Source organism: Arachis hypogaea, chromosome 20 (assembly GCF_003086295.3).
Source record: "Arachis hypogaea cultivar Tifrunner chromosome 20, arahy.Tifrunner.gnm2.J5K5, whole genome shotgun sequence".
Classification (NCBI taxonomy): Eukaryota; Viridiplantae; Streptophyta; class Magnoliopsida; order Fabales; family Fabaceae; genus Arachis; species Arachis hypogaea.
In genome coordinates, this window is record NC_092055.1 from 84,758,172 (window position 1) to 84,771,671 (window position 13,500).

The following is a 13,500-nucleotide window of genomic DNA, read 5'->3' on the forward strand; positions in this document are numbered from 1 at the left end:
GAGCACCTTGTTGATTTTAATTTCAATTAATGCAATTTATGTTTGATGTTCTTATGGTTAATTGCTTTGTTGATTGTTACTTTTCTTGCATTGGGTAGTAGTAGATGTTATTATTCTTGCAATTTTATGATGTTTTCCTGTTATAACTTCCAAGTGTTTGATAAAATGCTTGGTTGGATGTTAGAGTAGCTTTTTGAGCTTTCTTGGCTTGGAAAGAGAAATTAGGTGATCTTGAGTCATTAATACCCAATTTAGATTGGTGATCTAAAGTTGTTAGTTAATATTGTTTTCATTGACTCTAATCTCTTGCTAATTCAATTAGTTAGTTGATTAGAACTTTTGGATTGAGATTAACTAGGTTTATTTGACTTTCTCTCAAGTGAAGATAACATTATACCTTCTTCCTATGTTGGAGATGACTAAATAGGATAAGCTCTTGTTAATTATTGCAATATGATTAGTGACTAAGATAGAAAGCCTTGATTCTCAATCCTTACCATGAATGTCTCTATTATTTGCTTCTTTATTTGTTTGCTTTAATTTCTTACCATTTAATTTCTTGTCCCCTTATTTGCAAACCACCCCTTGGATACCATAACTAACAATATGCATACCTCACTGCAATTCCTTTGAGAGAGGACCCGAGATCTAATACTCTCAGTAATTTTATTGGTTTCCATTCGTGACAAACAAATTAAACTTTTATTGAGCGTTATTTGTCGATTTGCAACTATACTTGCAATGAGGTTATTTCTCTTTTACCGAGAAAAAAATTCCTTGCCGACGGTTTTGCTCTTTCACTCTTCCTCTAGATTCATAGTGCACTCTTCTTATTCCTGCACACACAGACAAGAGACAAGGAAAAGTGGAAGTCTCTATGTCAGATTATAGAGAGTTCCCAATGAGATACCAAGAAGAGAGAAAAGAGACAAAAATTAAAATAATTTTTTTCGAAAATTAAATAAATAAATAAAATAAAATGGAAAACTAATTCGAAAATAAAGAAAGTAATAAGTTAAAAATTTTGAAAAAAATAAGAAAATGAAAGATTAAGAAAAGATATGAACAACCAATTAATTAACAAGATTTGAGCTCAAAGCGGGGATTTTCGAAAAAGAAGAAAGAGAAAGTAGTTAGGAAGTTTTGAAAAAGAGAAATGAAAATAAAAGATAAAACAAGTAACTAACTAATTAACAAGATTTGAAAACAAAATAAAATATTCGATTTTGAAATAAAAAGGAGAAAGTTTAAAAGAAGATTTCAAAAAAGATTTGAAAAAAATATGAAAAAGATTTGAAAAAGATTTTAAAAGACAAGATTTGAAATTTGAATTTTCAAAAAGATTTGAAAGATAAGATAAGATTTGATTTTAAAAATTTAAAGTTGGAAAGAGGAAGTCAAACAAAGAAAGATAAGATTTGAAAGATTTGATTTTAAAATTTGAAATTTGAATTTTGAAAACTTGAATATTCAAATTTTAAATTTTGAAAATTGAATTTGAATTAGGATAAGATAAGATTTTGAATTTAAAGAAAAAGATAAGATAAAGATTTGAAAAGATAACAAGAAAGTTAAAATTTGAATTTTGAATTTTCGAAATTTAAAAAATTAAAAAAGACAAACACTGAAAGACACCAAACTTAAAAATTTTTTGAAACTAAAAACACAATTTTCGAAATTTTGACAAAGAAAAATACTAAAAGACACCAAACTTAAAATTTTTAAGATCAAACCAAGGAAAATACCAAGAATAATTTGAACACAATGAAGAACACTCAAGAACACTTTTCAAAAATTCAATAAAAGAAGAACACAAAGAGATACCAAACTTAAAACTTTTGAAGATCAAGGACACTAATTTCGAAAATTTTAAAAGAAAAATACTACAAGACACCAAACTTAAAATTTTTAAAATCAAATAAGAAAAATAACAAGAACAATTTCGAAAACAAGGAAGAACACCAAGAACAATTTTCAACAAACTAAATGAAAGAAAAACCAAGAGACACCAAAAAGACACCAAACTTAAAGATTGACACAAGACTCAAACAAAAGATAAAGAAAAGAAAAGTTTTTGAAAAAGAAAACAAAAGACACAAACAAAAGAGCAAATAAACCATAAAGAATACCTAATCTAAGCAACAAGATAATCCAGTAGTTTGTCAAATCTGAACAATCCCCGGCAATGGCACTAAAAACTTGGTGCACGAAACTAGCTCCGCAGAATTTGCCCAGATAGACCGGCAAGTATACCGGGTCATCCAAGAAATACCTCAGGTGAGTGAAGGTCGATCCCACGGAGATTGTTAGTTTGAGCAAGCAGTGGTTATATAAATTATAGTTAGGCGGATAGAAATTATAGTTTGTCACGGAAAACGCATAAAAAAATAAATAAATAAAACGTTACTAGATAGATGAGAAATCAACGGTATGAGAACGGTTGAGGTTTCGGGGATGCTTGATCCTTTCGGATTAACTTTTCTTACTGTCTACTTCAATAACTTTCTAATTCCTTTAATGGTAGCCGTAAGTGATTAACTCATGTCCTCTCATCAAGTTAACCTCCTCCATTGTAGCAATCCACCATGTTGCAAGTGACTCACGTCCTCTCATCAAGCCACCTCTAGGTTTCTCACCGTAGCAGAAGATGAAGCTCTAAGCAATCCACTCCCTTTCACAATCCTACTCAAGGTGCCACAGACAAGGCATATCTTGCGGATCAAGAAATGCTGCTTCTCAGACTCTAGCCTTAGCGCCACAGAGACCTCACTTACCCACAGTCAACGAGATTTCATGTCACGTATCCAAAGTTGCCCAGGTACTCTATTGGAATCCACAATGCAATCTCTAGCTTTGGTTCAACGCTATCCGGGTCAGGACTCACAAGGAACCCATGTAGAACAAGGGTGATTATCACAGGTCACCCTCAATTCATAAGATGAAGAACGAGAATGCATAAGAGAATAGAATCAGACATATTGAACTAGAACAATAATTTTATTGATCTATGAAACTCAACAGAGCTCCTAACCTTAACCTTAGGAGGTTAGTGACTCGTACTGTACAGAAAATAAAAGTGAAAGGTTCGAATGGGCAAGATTCCTTTAACAAGGGTGAACTCTTGTATATATATACTAATCTGCTAACTAAGAATTACAGAAATCAGCTAAACTAGCCTTGTAGTGCGAAAATCCACTTCTGGGGCCCACTTGATGAGTGTTTGGGCTAAGCTTTAGTGTCTCCCACGAGCTAGTACCCTTTATGGGTGTTGAACGCTGGCTTGGGACTCCCTTTTGGGTGTTGGACACCAGCTGCTCCCCTGTGGGTGCTGGACGCCAGGAATAGGGCTGGTGGCTGGCGTTGAACGCCAGTTTTGGGCCTTCATTTCCAAAGCAAAGTATAGAGTATTATATATTTCTGGAAAGCCCTAGATGTTAGCTTTCCATTGCCGTCGAGACGCGCCATTTGTACAACTATAGCTTCAAAAAAGCTCCTTCGAGTAGATGGATGTCAGATCGTGACAGCATCTGTAGTCCTTTCTCTGTCTCTAAATCAGATTTTTGCTCAAGCTCCTCATTTTCAGCCAGAAAATACCTGAAATCCCATAAAACACACAAACTCAAAGTAGAATCCAAAAATGTGAATTTTGTACTAAAACCTATGAAAACATAATAAAACTTAAACAAAACATAATGAAAACTATATGAATAATGCCAAAAAGCGTATAAAATATCCGCTCATCAAGAACCTCCAGTTCTCATACCATATGCTGTTGTTGTTTTTCAAATACAGATCGCAACCAACCTTGGTGAGTTTACGAATGGTGACAAAGCGGAGGATGGCTCTCTTTTGGTCTTTTGATTATTTTTTATATAATTATTCTCTCGTTTTTGTATATTGCACTTATCGCCTCTGAGGCTTAACTTTGAGACATAGGATATATCTATTTAACTTTCAAAAACTCTGTTGTATCTATTGTAACTAGTCAGCCTAAACTTTCAGGCTATGACTAGGTTTCTTTTGGATATATATATATATATATATATATATTCCTTGTTTATCTTATGTCTAAAACATCTTTTCTTACCTTTACGCTTTTGGTTATCGTGTGTGAACGTTTCACGCTTTTGAATCTCTGTTTTTTGCATCTTTGAGCTTATTCCTTCATTAGGCTTTATTATATTCTTTGATTATATATTATTGTATGAGCTTTAGAACTGTCATGATACTTTGTCGCCCTTTGCTTTATAGATAAAGGTAAGGCTTAGCGTGATAGGGTGTTACACCTTACTTTGACTTCGAAGCTCCTTATGAGTTTTTGCTATCATGGCCTCATTCAGACACACCGCATCATTCCTTTCCAGACGTACCTGTGTTGGTGAGTGGATCAGTACCTATGGACGAGTGCAGTGGCAGTGGCACCAGAGATTTCCTTGAGGTTATAGAGATTTTTGACAATGACAACCAGGACCCAGAGGAGGATGTGGAGGTGATAGAGATCTTGTCTTCTGATAGTGAAGATTGACCATGGACAGTTATGATGGGTAGCATGTTTTGGACAGCGTCTCCAGCTAGCATAGATTTTTATGTTTAGTCTTTCACTTTTGGTTAGGACCATCGAGATATTAGGAGTTGTTAGAATTGCTAGGCTAGTTCGGGCATCAGATTAGGGGCTTCCCTTATGGACAAGGGCCTGGAGTGTTATATATAGGTATGTAGTCATAAGCTATGTTAAGGAGGAACACTGACTAGTTTCTTTTGTACAACATTATATATATTGTACATGATGTATATTATTATAATTACCTGGCGTGTTACTTTATTTACTTTCTTTCTATATCTTGTCCGTATATGTTTAATGAGTCACTCGCAACTCAAAAAATCGATCACGTGCTAACAAGGTAAAAAGCTTAATAATAATTATTAGTTAAGCTTAGGATGTGGTGTGTGAAATCGTGATCATTCCTTCCTTGGTAATGGCGCTAAAAACTCAATACGCACGTTCATGTTCTTAATTCTGTTTCACAACTTCGTACAACTAACCAGCAAGTGCACTGGGTCGTCCAAGTAATAAATTTTACGTGAGTAAAGGTCAATCCCACGGAGATTGTCGGCTTGAAGCAAGCTATGGTCACCTTGTAAATCTCAGTCACGCGGATTCAACTGATTTTATGAATTGATAAGTAAAAGATAAATAAAATATAAAATAGGATAGTGGTACTTATGTAATTTATTGGTGAGAATTTCAGATAAGCGTATAGAGATGCTTTCGTCCCTCTGAACCTCTGTTTTCCTGCTGTCTTCATCCAATCCTTCCTACTCCTTTCCATGGCAAGCTGTATGTTAGGCATCACCGTTGTCAATGGCCACCTGTCCTCTCAGTGAAAATGGTCCAATGCGCTGTCACTGCATGGCTAATCATCTGTCGGTTCTCGATCATACTGGAATAGGATTTACTATCCTTTTGCGTCTGTCATTACGCCCAGCACTCGCGAGTTTGAAGCTCGTCACAGTCATTCAATCCCTGAATCCTACTCGGAATACCACAGACAAGGTTTAGACTTTCCGGATTCTCAAGAATGGCCGTCCATGGGTTCTAACTTATACCACGAAGACACTAATAACTCGGACTCAGTCCCCTGTATTAGATATCCAAGAGATATCCATTCAATCTAAGGTATAACGGAAGTGGTTGTCAGGCACGCGTTCATAAGTTGAGAATGATGATGACTGTCACGATCATTACATCCATCATATTGAAGTGCGAATGAATATCTTAGAAGTGGAATAAGTTGAATTGAATAGAAAAACAGTAGTACTTTGCATTAATCTTTGAGGAACAGCAGAGCTCCACACCCTAAGCTATGGTGTGTAGAAACTCTACCGTTGAAAATACATAAGTGATAAATGTTCAGGCATGGCCGAATGGCCAACCCTCACAAAATTCTAAGATAGCATAAAACTAATCAAAGATCCCCCTACAAAGATAGTAAAAAGTCCTATTTATACAAGACTAGTTACTAGGGTTTACAGAAATGAGTAAATGATGCAGAAATCCATTTCCGGGGCCCACTTGGTGTGTGCTTGGGCTGAACATTGACCTTTACACGTGAAGAGGCTTCTCTTGGAGTTGAACGCCACTTTGAAACCTGTTTCTGGCGTTTAACTCCACTTTGCAACCTGTTTCTGGCGTTTAACTCCAGAATGCAGCATGGAACTGGCGTTGAACGCCAGTTTGCGTCATCTAAACTCGGGCAAAGTATGGACTATTATATATTGCTGGAAAGCCCTGGATGTCTTGTTTCCAACGCAATTGAGAGAGCGCCATTTGGAGTTTTGTAGCTCTAGAAAATCTACTTTGAGTGCAGAGAGGTTAGAATCCAACAGCATCTGCAGTCCTTTTTCAGCCTGAATCAGATTTTTGCTCAGGTCCCTCAATTTCAGCCAGAAATTACCTGAAATCATAGAAAAACACACAAACTCGTAGTAAAGTCCAGAAATGTGAATATTAATTAAAAACTAATAAAAATATACTAAAAAATAACTAAATCATACTAAAAACTATGTAAAAATAATGCCAAAAAGCGTATAAATTATCCGCTCATCACAACACCAAACTTAAATTGTTGCTTGTCCCCAAGCAACTGAAAATTAAATAGGATAAAAAGAAGAGAATATACTATAAATTCAAAAATATCAATGAAACTTAGCTACAATCAGATGAGCGAGACTTGTAGCTTTTTGCCTCTTAAATAGTTTTGGCATCTCACTTTATCCATTGAGGTTCAGAATGATTGGCATCTATAGGAACTCAGAGTTCAAATAGTGTTATTGATTCTCCTAGTTCAGTATGTTGATTCTTGAACACAGCTACTTTATGAGTCTTGGCCGTGGCCATAAGCACTTTGTTTTCCAGTATTACCACCGGATACATAAATGCCACAGACACATAATTGGGTGAACCTTTTCAGATTGTGACTCAGCTTTGCTAAAGTCCCCAATTAGAGGTGTCCAGGGTTCTTAAGCACACTCTGTTTTTGCTTTGGACCTTGACTTTAACCGCTCAGTCTCAAGTTTTCACTTGACACCTTCACGCCACAAGCACATGGTTAGGGACAGCTTGGTTTAGCCGCTTAGGCCAGGATTTTATTCCTTTAGGCCCTCCTATCCACTGATGCTCAAAGCCTTGGATCCTTTTTATTTACCCTTGCCTTTTGGTTTTAAGGGCTATTGGCTTTTTGCTCTTACCTTTTGGTTTAAAGAGCTTTTGGCTTTTTCTGCTTGCTTTTTCTTTTTCTATATTTTTTTTTCGCCACATTTTTTTTTCTTTTCTCTCCCTTTTTTTTCTGCAAGCTTTTGTATCCACTGCTTTTTCTTACTTCAAGAATCATTTTTATGATTTTTCAGATTATCAAATAACATTTCTCCTTTTTCATCATTCTTTCAAGAGCCAACATATTTAACATTCATAAACAACAACTTCAAAAGACATATGCACTGTTCAAGCATACATTTAGAAAACAAAAAGTATTGCCACCACATCAAAATAATTAAACTAGTTTCAAGGATGAATTTGAAACCATGTACTTCTTGTTCTTTTGTAATTAAAACATTTTTCATTTAAGAGAGGTGATGGATTCGTATTCATAACTTTAAGGCATAGACACTTAGACACTAGTGATCATATAGTTAAGACACAAACATAAATAAAATATAAAGCTCAAAAATCGAAAAACAGGAAAATAAATAAACAAGGAGATTAAGGAATGAGTCCACCTTAGTAAGGGTGGCGTCTTCCTCTTCTTGAAGAACCAATGGTGCTCTTGAGCTCCTCTATGTCTCTTCCTTGTCTTTCTTGCTCCTCCCTCATAGCTCTTTGATCTTCTCTAATTTCATGGAGGATGATGGAGTGCTCTTGATGCTCCACCCTTAGTTGTCCCATGTTGGAACTTAATTCTCCTAGGGAAGTGTTGATTTGCTCCCAATAATTCTGTGGAAGAAAGTGCATCCCCTGAGGCATCTCAGGGATTTCATGGTGAGAAATCTCCTCATGCTCATGTTGAGGTCCACGATCTCTTGTTTTCTCCATCCTTTTCCTAGTGATGGGCTTATCCTCTTCAATGAGGATATCTCCCTCTATGTCAATTCCAGCCAAATTGTAGAGGTGACAAATGAGGTGAGGAAAGGCTAACCTTGCCAAATTAGAGGACTTGTCAGCCACCTTGTAGAGTTCTTGAGGTATGATCTCATGAACTTCCACTTCCTCCCCAATCATGATACTATGGATCATGATGGCCCGGTCTACAGTAACTTCAGACCGGTTGCTAGTAGGAATGATTGAGCGTTGAATGAACTCCAACCATCCTCTAGCTACTGGTTTGAGGTCAAGCCTTCTTAGTTGAACCGTCTTGCCTTTTGAGTCAATTTTCCATTGAGCTCCTTCCACACATATGTCCATGAGGACTTGGTCCAACCTTTGATCAAAGTTGACTCTTCTAGTATAGGGGCGTGCATTTTCTTCCATCATTGGCAAGTTGAACGCCAACCTTACATTTTTCGGACTGAAATCTAAGTAATTCTCCCGAACCATGGTGAGCCAATTCTTTGGATTCGGGTTCACACTTTGATCATGGTTCCTAGTGATCCATGCATTTGCATAGAATTCTTGAACCATTAAGATCCCAACTTGTTGAATGGGGTTGGTGAGAACTTCCCAACCTCTTCTTTGAATCTCAAGTCGGATCTCCGGATACTCATTCCTTTTGAGTTTGAAAGGAACCTCAGGGATCACTTTCTTCTTAGCCACAACTTCATAGAAGTGGTCTTGATGGACCTTAGAGAAGAATCTCTCCATCTCCCATGACTCAAAGGTGGAAGCAATTGCCTTCCCTTTCCTCTTTCTAGAGGTTTCTCTGGCCTTAGGTGCCATGAGTGGTTCTGGAAAAACAAAAAGCTATGCTTTTACCACACCAAACTTAAAATCGTTTCTCGTCCCCGAGCAAAAGAAGGAAGAAAGAAGTAGAAGAAGAAGAAAAATGGAAGAGAGATAGAGAGATGGTTTCGGCCAAGGGGAAGAAGAGAGGGTTTTGTTGTGTGAAAATGAAGAGGGAATGAGGGGTTTATATAGGAGTGGGGAGGGGTTTAGGGTTCGGCCATTTAGGGTTGGGTTTGGAAGGGAAATTATTTTGAATTTAAAGGTAGGTGGGGTTTTCGGGGAAGAGATGATGGATGTGATTGGTGAAGAGGTGATGGGGAAGAGTGATTGAGTTGATTGGTGAGGGGTATTTGGGGAAGAGAGTTATGGGAAGGTGTGAAGAGGAGAAAAGAAGTAGGTGGGGATCCTGTGGGGTCCACAGATCCTGAGGGAATCCTGTGGGGTCCATAGATCCTAAGGTGTTTAAGGATTTCTCATCCCTGCACCTTTTAGACGTGTAAAACGCCCTATATATGCAATCATGGCGTTTAACGCCAGACTGCAGCATATTTCTGGCATTAAACACCACTTCCTTGGTTGTTTTGGGCGTTCAACGCCAGTCTATAGCATGTTTCTGGCGTTGAACGCCAGTATTGTGCATGTTTCTGGCGTTAAACGCCAGTCTGATGCTTGTTTCTGGCGTTTAACGCCAGCTTTCCTCTGGGTGCAATCCTGGTGTTTAAATGCCAGACTGCTGCTTGTTTCTGGCATTTAACGCCAGTTTCATGCTCTGTTCTGGCGTTAAACACCAGCCAGATTCTCCTTACTGGCGTTTAAATGCCAGTAAGCCCTTCCTCCAGGGTGTGCTGTTTTCAATGCTATTTTTCATTCTGTTTTCGATTTTTCAGTAGTTTTTGTGACTCCACATGATCATCAACCTAATAAAACATGAAATAACAAAGAGAAAATAAAATAAAAATAATTAAATAACATTGGGTTACCTCCCAACAAGTGCTTCTTTAATGTCAATAGCTTGACAGTGAGCTCTCATGGAGCCTCACAGATGTTCAGAGCATTGTTGGAACCTCCCAACACCAAACTTAGAGTTTGGTTGTGGGGGTTCAACATCAAACTTAGAGTTTGACTATGCGGGTTTTGGTTGACTCTGCAGTGAAAGAAGCTTTTCATGCTTCCTCTCCATGGTTACAGAAGGAGATCCTTGAGTTTTGAACACAAGGTAGTCCTCATTCAGTTGAAGGACCAACTCTCCTCTGTCCACATCAATCACAGCTCTTGCTGTGGCTAGGAAGGGTCTTCCAAGGATGATGGATTCATCCTCATCCTTCCCAGTGTCTAGGATTATGAAATCAGCAGGGATATAAAGGCCTTCAGCCTTTACTAACACGTCCTCTACTTGTCCATAAGCCTATTTTCTTGAGTTGTCTGTCATCTCTAATGAGATTCTGGCAGCTTGCACCTCAAAGGTTTCCAGTTTCTCTATTACAGAGAGGGGCATGAGGTTTATCCCTGACCCAAGGTCACATAGAGCTTTCTCAAAGGTCATGGTGCCTATGGTACAAGGTATTAAGAACTTTCCAGGATCCTATTTCTTCTGAGGCAATCTCAGTTGATCCAGATCACTCAGTTCATTGGTGAGCAAGGGAGGTTCATCTTCCCAAGTCTCATTACCAAATAATTTGGCATTCAGCTTCATGATTGCACCAAAATACTTGGCAACTTGCTCTTCAGTAACATCTTCATTCTCTTCAGAAGAAGAATATTCATCAGAGCTCATGAATGGCATAAGGAGGTTTAATGGAATCTCTATGATCTCCAGATGAGCCTCAGATTCCTTTGGTTCCTCAGAGGAAAACTCCTTATTGATCTCTAGACGTCCCAGGAGGTCTTCCTCACTGGGGTTCACGTTCTCTCCCTCCCTTGTAGGTTCGGCCATGGTAATCAATTCAATAGCCTTGCACTCTCCTTTTGGATTTTCTTCTGTATTGCTTGAGAGAGTACTAGGAGGGGTTTCAGTGATTCTTTTACTCAGCTGGCCCACTTGTGCTTCCAAATTTCTAATGGAGGACCTTGTTTCATTCATGAAACTTATAGTGGCCTTAGATAGATCAGAGACTATGTTTGCCAAGCTAGATGGGGTCTGCTCAGAACTCTCTGTCTTTTGCTGAGTGGATGATGGAAAAGGCTTGCTATTGCTAAACTTGTTTCTTCCACCATTATTAAAGCCTTGTTGAGGCTTTTGTTGATCCTTCCATGAGAGATTTGAGTGATTTCTCCATGAGGGATTATAGGTGTTTCCATAGGGTTCACCCATGTAATTCACCTCTGCTATTGCAGGGTTCTCAGGATCATAAGCTTCTTCTTCAGAAGATGCCTCTTGAGTACTGTTGGGTGCAGCTTGCATTCCATTCAGACTCTGAGAAATCATATTGACTTGCTGAGTCAATATTTTGTTCTGAGCCAGTATGGCATTCAGAGTATCAATTTCAAGAACTCTCTTCTTCTGAGGCGTCCCATTACTTACAGGATTCCTCTCAGAAGTGTACATGAACTGGTTATTAGCAACCATGTCAATGAGTTCTTGAGCTTCTGTAGGCGTTTTTTTTAGGTGAATGGATCCACCTGCAGAATGGTCCAATGACATCTTTTATAGTTCAGATAGACCATCATAGAATATATCCAGAATGGCCCATTCTGAAAGCATGTCAGAAGGGCACTTTTTGGTCAGTTCCTTGTATCTCTCCCAAACTTCATAGAGGGATTTAACTTCTTTCTGTCTGAAGGTTTGAACATCCACTCTAAGCTTACTAAGCTTTTGAGGAGGAAAGAACTTGGCTAAGAAAGCCGTGACCAGCTTAACCCAAGAGTACAGGCTGTCTTTAGGTTGAGAGTCCAACCATACTCTAGCTCTGTCTCTTACAGCAAATGGGAAAAACATAAGCCTGTAGACCTCGGGATCAACCCCATTGGTCTTAACAGTATCACAGATCTGCAAGAACTCAGTTAAGAACTGAAAAGGATCTTCAGATGGAAGTCCATGAAACTTGCAGTTCTGTTGCATCAGAGAAACTAATTGAGGTTTAAGCTCAAAATTGTTTGCTCCAATGGCAGGGATTGAGATGCTTCTTCCATGTAAATTGGAATTAAGTGCAGTGAAGTCACCAAGCATCCTCCTTGCATTGTCATTATTTTCGGCCATATCTTCTTCTTTTTCGAAAATTTCTGTCAGATTTTCTCCAGAGAGTTGTGCTTTAACTTCCCTTAGCTTCCTCTTCAGAGTCCTTTCAGGTTCAGGATCAGCTTCAACAAGAATGTTCTCATCCTTGTTCCTGCTCATATGAAAAAGAGGAAGAAAGCAGAAAAGAAAATATGAAATCCTCTATGTCACAGTATAAAGATTCCTTTATGTGAGTAGAAGAAAGTAAGAATAGAAGAAGGAAAAGATGAGAATCCAAACACAAGGGTGAGGATAGAAGTGTTAATGGATGAATAAATAAATAGAAGGAGATTAGAGATGAGAGAAGAATTCGAAAATTTTAACAGAATAAAATAAAAATATTTTAAATTTAAATTTAAAATTCAAAAATTAACATTGAAATTAAATTAAAATTAAAATAATTAGTTAATTAAAATGAAATTTTGAAAAAGGGGGAGGGATTTTCGAAAATTAAAGGTAGAGAGTTAGTTGGGCAGTTTTGAAAAAAAAGATATGATTGAAACAAAAAGATATGATTGATTAAAAGAGATTTGAAATTTGTTTTTGAAAAAGATATGTTTGAAATTGAAAAAGATATGATTGAAACAAAAAGATAAGATTGATTGAAAAAGATTTGAGAATTATTTTTGAAAAAGATAAGAAGTTAGAAAAGATTTTGAAATTGATTTTGAAAAAGATATGATTGAAATTGAAAAGATATGATAAGGAATTGAAAAGATTTAATTTTGAAAACTAAAGTTGATTACTTGACTAACAAGAAACAAAAAGATATGATTTTAAAATTTAAAGATTGAACCTTTCTTAATAGGCAAGTAACAACTTAATATTTTTGAATCAATCGTATTAAATGTTATTATGAAATGAAAATAAGAAAAAGATTTTTCAAAATCAATTTGAAAATTTCGAAAATTATGGAAGAAAAATGAAAAGGATTTGATTTTTGAAAAAGATTTTTAAAAAGATAATATTTTCAAATTGAAAATTTGAGTTGACTCATAAGAAACAAGGGAATTTTAAAAATTTTTGAAAGAGTCAATCCAAATTTTCGAAATTTTTAGAGAGAAAAAGGGAAGGATATTTTTTATTTTTGAATTTTTTATGATGAGAGAGAGAAAAACATAAAATTGACACAAAACATAAAAATTATGAATCAAAACAACTAATGCATTCAAGAACACTTTGAATGTCAAGATGAACACCAAGAACACTTTGAAGATCAAGATGAACATCAAGACTTATTTTTGAAAATTTTCAAGAAAAGAAAAACATACAAGACACCAAACTTAAAGATTTGTATTCTTTAGACATTAATAATTCAAGAATGCATATGAAAAACAAGTAAAGACACAAA

General features: G+C 36.7%; 1 non-coding gene across 1 annotated transcript; it reads left to right on the plus strand.

Moving 5' to 3' along the window:
• Positions 1–11,630: 11,630 nt before the first annotated feature.
• LOC112787789 (small nucleolar RNA R71) lies at positions 11,631–11,738 on the plus strand. Its single transcript, XR_003195181.1, has one exon. It is a non-coding gene; the product is annotated as a small nucleolar RNA R71 (small nucleolar RNA).
• The last annotated feature ends 1,762 nt before the right edge of the window (positions 11,739–13,500 follow it).